Here is a 5718-nt window from a genome sequence, read left to right on the forward strand (position 1 = left end):
TGTGTGTGTGTGTGTGTGTGTGTGTGTGTGTTAGGCTTTGGTTCTGTGCCCTCTCATGGTTACTGTCCCCTCATTTGTGAATTGTACTCTCACCAGAGCCTTGGAAACACACACACACACACACACACACACACACAGAGGCTCACACACACACATACACACACACACACACACAGAGGCTCACACACACATACACACACACCACACACACAGGCTCTCACACACACACACACACACACACAGGCTCTCACACACACACAGGCTCACACACAGGCTCTCACACACACACAGGCTCACACACACACACACAGGCTCACACACACACTCACACAGGCTCACACACACACACAAGCATGCACACACACAGGCATACACTCATGCACATATACATATGTGTACACATGCATATTCACACATACGCACATACATAGGCACGCATGCACACACATGCACAAATACGCACACATGCTTCTTCTAAAACTTCAAGGAAGTCTGATCTCATTCTTTAAATAACAGGTTTCCAAAGACTCACGGACTCTTCATCTTAAATCAGCCCTTTATCATCTATAATGCTTTATTTAGAATATTATTCCTACTGACACGACCTTCATGCAGTCTCTGCCAGTGAACAATGAAAATGCTTTCTCTTTTTTTCATTTCCCTTTGCACGGTAGTTATTTTTTTTATTATAGACCACCTAATGTTTTGTACCCCAACTTTGGAAAGTCTTAAATGACAGAATACAAGCACATTTCCAAAAATACAACCCAGCTTTTATTGAGACTAAAGTCAGCTGTCTTGGGGCCTTCACAGATGTGTCTTGAGAAACTTGGTAAAAGCTTTGAACTTCTTTGGGACAGAAAAGCATCTCAGACTGAAATGAAAACCCTACAATTAGGGCTTTTATCCAAAATTTATCCAAAGATCGGGTTCTGCACCCTGGCACATAGGCAAGAAAGCAGGAAGAGGGAGGGATGGAAGGCGCACAGATGCGTTTTTGTATTGCGTACACACGGTGTCTGCCTTGGAGACACATCCCAGTGAGATAGAAATCCCAACCACAGTGGCTTCTTGGCCATCGCAGAGCTGTGGATGCAGAAGGGTTGTTTCAGGCATGTGTGAGACAGGCAGCCTTCCAGGCCTTTAGCTTCTTCATACACAGAAATGAGCATCTTACTGCTGACTGCAGATGTGTGTCTGTGTCTCGTGGGTGCATCAAGCTTCTCGCAACTACACTTCAATCCTCTGGGACAGTGGTTCTCACCCTTCCCAATGCTGCAACACTTTAATGCAGTTCCTCATGTTGTGGTGACCCCCCCCCAACCGTAAAATGATTTTGTTGCTACTTCATAACTGTAATTTTGCTAGTTAGGAATTGTAATGTAAATATCTGTGTTTTCCAAGGGTTTTAGGTGACCCCTGTGAAAAGGTCGTCTGACCCCCGAGTGGGTTGCGACCCACAGGCTGAGAGACACTGCTCTATAAAAAGAGGCTTTGATAGCATAGAATACAGCAACTGTGTGGTACAAGTGGCAAAGGAACTGGCATAAAATTTACATGGGCTTTAATTAGTTGATAATGGGTCGTTAATTGAATGGCTTAGGAAAGGAATCATATTCTCTTGGACACATAAAGGCTCCATTCAGAAAGAAAAGATTTGTTTTTACTTGGCCCTTCTCGGCTAGCAGAACCACCTGTGCAAATACGGGGCTTCAGCCTGATGACAAGTGGGGTTTTATGGTACCAGGAAGATTTCCATCTCCATGACAACGTTTCTGGTTCCAAACAGTGAATGTTATGTTTCTGGAATCAACATCTCCACCAGGGCAGCAGACTGGATTAGGGACGGCCACATATCACCACAGTCATTCCTGGACAGCCATTTGACAAGCCACTGTTGGGCAGCAACCATTGCTCTGCCAGGGTTCACAGGGACTCTGTCTTCTGGGTGATGTATTTTTTGAAAGTGAAGTAAGTCTTTGACTCAACAACTCCCTGAACTAAGCACTTTTCTCATTTCCAAAATCTACCACATGTGCAAAGAGGGTAGGAGGTATGGCCACTGAGCATGCAACTCAGGCAAAAGCCCCTCACATGAAAGGCAACCGTCCACCAATGAGCAGCACACAGCCTCAATTTCATAACGTCTTCTTTTTGTATAAGGTATGATACCCATCCAAGGCACTCTATTTTGCATGAAAATCACAATTTGTAACTATTTCACTTAAGCATATGTAGATAATGTAGCTTATAACATTAGTCAACACAACATGGATATGGAGCTTGATTCCACAAAGGGCCTCCTGGAAAACTCCCTCAAAATATGTTTGAAGAAACACATCGACCATCTTCTTAAATGAATGGGCTTGTGATATGGAAAATAGTTTTTGCAGCAATTGCTCCTGGCCCTTTGCAAATGATATTCCACCGAGGTTTTGATTTACAGTCAAACCCCATTCGTACTCTAAGACAGCGTGACACCCGAGGGTGGAGGCTCAGAATTTAAGAGTATGGGATCTCGGAGCTGAAGGCAAAGATTTTCTTCTTTTAATTAAGAAATAAGTTATCGTTCTAGACATGCGTGCCACTTTATGTAGCTGGTTTTCATGAATAATGATGTCAGAGGTGCCCCCTTTGACAGACCCTTCCACACAAATTCTGGTCTCTTAGAGTCACAGCCTTTGTCTCAGGGTCCAGGGTGTAGGACTTTGTTCAGAATTAAAACTCACAGGACTTGATCATAGTTCTCTCTTTACTGGATCAAGTTTCTTGCTATTGTAAGACGATTGGACTATAATATACAAACTGGAAATGACAACACAAAAGCACCTCTTTCTTAACCAAAAGCTACAGAATACCAGTGAATTAACCTAGGAGAAAACCATTGATGAACCAGGAGATCAAGCAGGCCCCAAATCAACCTGTCCACCTTCTGAAAAATACCCTATCATCAAACTTATCAAATCATATCACAGAATAACTTAATTAAAGTTACTTTTAACCTTTGACACGTATTTGGTATCAAAGGGCTGCATGCTTTCAGGGTATTTAAGATTGTAGGTGGTTTCTGCATCATTTTGAAAAATTGGACAGAAAGACAGTAAAGATAAAGTGAACCGTAGTTCAACATATGAAGCACTAAATGAAGCTGCATGGGATTAAGAAACCCACCCATCCTCCCTGTCTTCCCCCTCCCCCTCCCCCATCCCCAGCTGACTCCCTAGTTTGATCCCTCCCTGATGATGAACACTCAGCTCCAAGTTTCGTTCCAGTCACTCAGGAGCCATTCGATAGGATACCTTCTAGATTGGTGGTTCTCAACTTTCCTAAGGCTTCGACCCTTTAATACAGTTCCTCGTGCTGTGCTGACCCCCAACCGCAAAGTTATTCTTGTCACTACTTCATAACTGTAATTTTGCTACTGTTATGAATCATAAGGTGAATTATCTGTGTTGCAAGCCACAGGTTGAGAATCACTGTTCTAAATGGTCAGTACATTCATTTATGTGTGACACATATTCAACTCTGAGACCACCCCAACAGAGATGGCAGAAGACCACAGCCTTGTGATGCCAGCTGGTAGAGAAAATAAACTAAACATGATGGCATCTCCCCCCATGGTCTTCATTAAGGAGAAGGTGCCATGTCTCCATCGGGATAACATATTCTATGTGACTTCAGAACAATTATAAAGCCAAACAGCAGCAGAGACAGAACACAGAGTTTAGAAAGAGCATGCTCTAGATCCCAGCAGCCCTAAGATCAAGGAGTCAGCACTGGGTGTGAAGACTTTCCCTCTATGTCTGCACATAGTTGAAGACAGCAGCCAGCCTTATGCTCTATAAAGTTGCTTTCTTCCCTCCCTCCCTCCCTCCCTCCCTCCCTCCCTCCCTCCCCCCCTCCCTCCCTCCCCCTGCCACTTCCTTTCTTTTTGAGACAGGACTTCATGTAGCCCAGGCTAGCCTATGTAGCTGAAGGTGATCTTGACCTTATGACCTTCTTGCATCCATTTCTGGAATGCTGGGATTATTGGCACACTCTACCATGCCCGGCTTACAGTGTGTTAGGGTTTGGGGCTAAGGCTCAGTCTGTGCTAGACAAGTACTCTACCAACTGAGCTATAGCCACAGCCAGGAGAAGCCCTGTGTATGATGGAGAAGCCCTCATGACTCAGTTACCTCTTATAGGTCCCAATGTCTTAACAAGATAATCTTGGCAATATTTGAATTTTAGAGGCAACACATACAAGCCGGAGCAAAGTTGGTGTGCATGACACCTCTAGGTTCCAGGCTAATAGAGCCAAATTTATTATGCCTGTCTCTAATGTGCAGGACATGGGACAGGAAATGTTGGTTATCCAATCATGTGATCTATGATTTTCCTTCCTTCTACTTCAGAAAAAGTAAATGATACTCGAAGAATAAATGTCTGGGCCAGTGACTCTGTCCTGCTTAGTTTTTGAAATGTATTTAGAAAAGCTGGTTTTGTGCTGAATATCACCCCTTTCACGGGACAGGTAAGATGTGTTTCACCAGAGAAGAAGTGTAACTTATCACTACCAAATGAAAACAATGGCTGGATCCACTAAGATGTCAACAGCCAGTAGTTAAATAATGAAACTTTTAAAAAAAAACTTAACAATATGACAGAGGTTAAAATTTAAAGTGCCCCTGGACCCACATGAAAAACATCAGCTCCAGATTTTATCATTAGGAGAGAGCAAGGCATGACTTTTCTGGGGTGGTATCATACTAATGGCATAAGGACACCAATTCTTAAGACTCTCCGATTAAGGAAAATGTATAACATGGAAGAAAGAACTTACCCAATCTTCAGGGCAGCTCTCTTCCTCAGAGTCCTGACTACAATAGCAACAGGTAAGAAATCTACAGTAGAGTCTTATGGATACTGTGCAGCCATTAAAAACTCTGAAGCACAAACCCACCTGTGGCGAAAGATATGGCTTGTAGCTTATGGCATACTGCTAAAGTGGGCCTGTTCTGCAAGATACACCGAAGACACACACTGAAGTATCAAGCTGTTTTTTTTTCTTCTGCCTTGTGAGATGTTTCTCACTGAGAACTGTACTATGTCAGTAACTTGGGAAAGTTATAGAGTTCTATCATCCTGGATCTAATTAGAACCAGCCAGAAGAGACGTCACTGCTGGCAGCTGGACACTTGGCAAAAAAAAGGTGGGCTGATATGAAGTCCAAGTCAGTCTCTGGACTGCAGATGGCGAGGAAGGCTACTTTGAGAGGTCCTAAGTCAGGCTCAGCAAGTGAGGCATATCCCCTGACCTGCCCCTCACCTTCCAACATAAAATATCTTTCTACATAGGCTGGACACACCCCTGCTAAATTGCACCATCCACCCTATAACGCCTTCACCATGCTGCTGTGAACCAAAACAAGGCATCGGCCCAAGTAATTTCCTGGGAAGGCATCTTTTACTCTGATCCAGGGCTGGACACATTAAGCCAATCTTGCATCAGTCTCCAAAAATCTCAGGATATGGCTTAGTTGTCGTTGTTTGCCTAGCACACACAAAGCTCTAACTTCTATTCTCAGCACTGAATAAATAGGGCACAGTAGTACTTGCTCATAATCTCAGCAGTCAGAATGTGGAGGTGGGTTATCTTTGGCTAGAAAGTGAGTTCAAGACCAGCCTGGGTTACAAGAGACCCTGTCTTAAAACAAAACAAAATCTGGTGACAGGA

At 43.6% G+C, this 5718-nt stretch overlaps 1 protein-coding gene across 1 annotated transcript in view; it reads right to left on the reverse strand.

Annotated features, from left to right (window-relative positions):
• The window catches only part of Pdzrn3 (PDZ domain containing ring finger 3), a 226732-nt gene that overhangs the window by 112023 nt on the left and 108991 nt on the right, over positions 1 to 5718 (reverse strand). The window lies entirely within an intron of this gene.

Source organism: Grammomys surdaster, unplaced genomic scaffold (assembly GCF_004785775.1).
Source record: "Grammomys surdaster isolate TR1022 unplaced genomic scaffold, NIH_TR_1.0 220, whole genome shotgun sequence".
In the NCBI taxonomy this organism is placed as follows: domain Eukaryota; kingdom Metazoa; phylum Chordata; class Mammalia; order Rodentia; family Muridae; genus Grammomys; species Grammomys surdaster.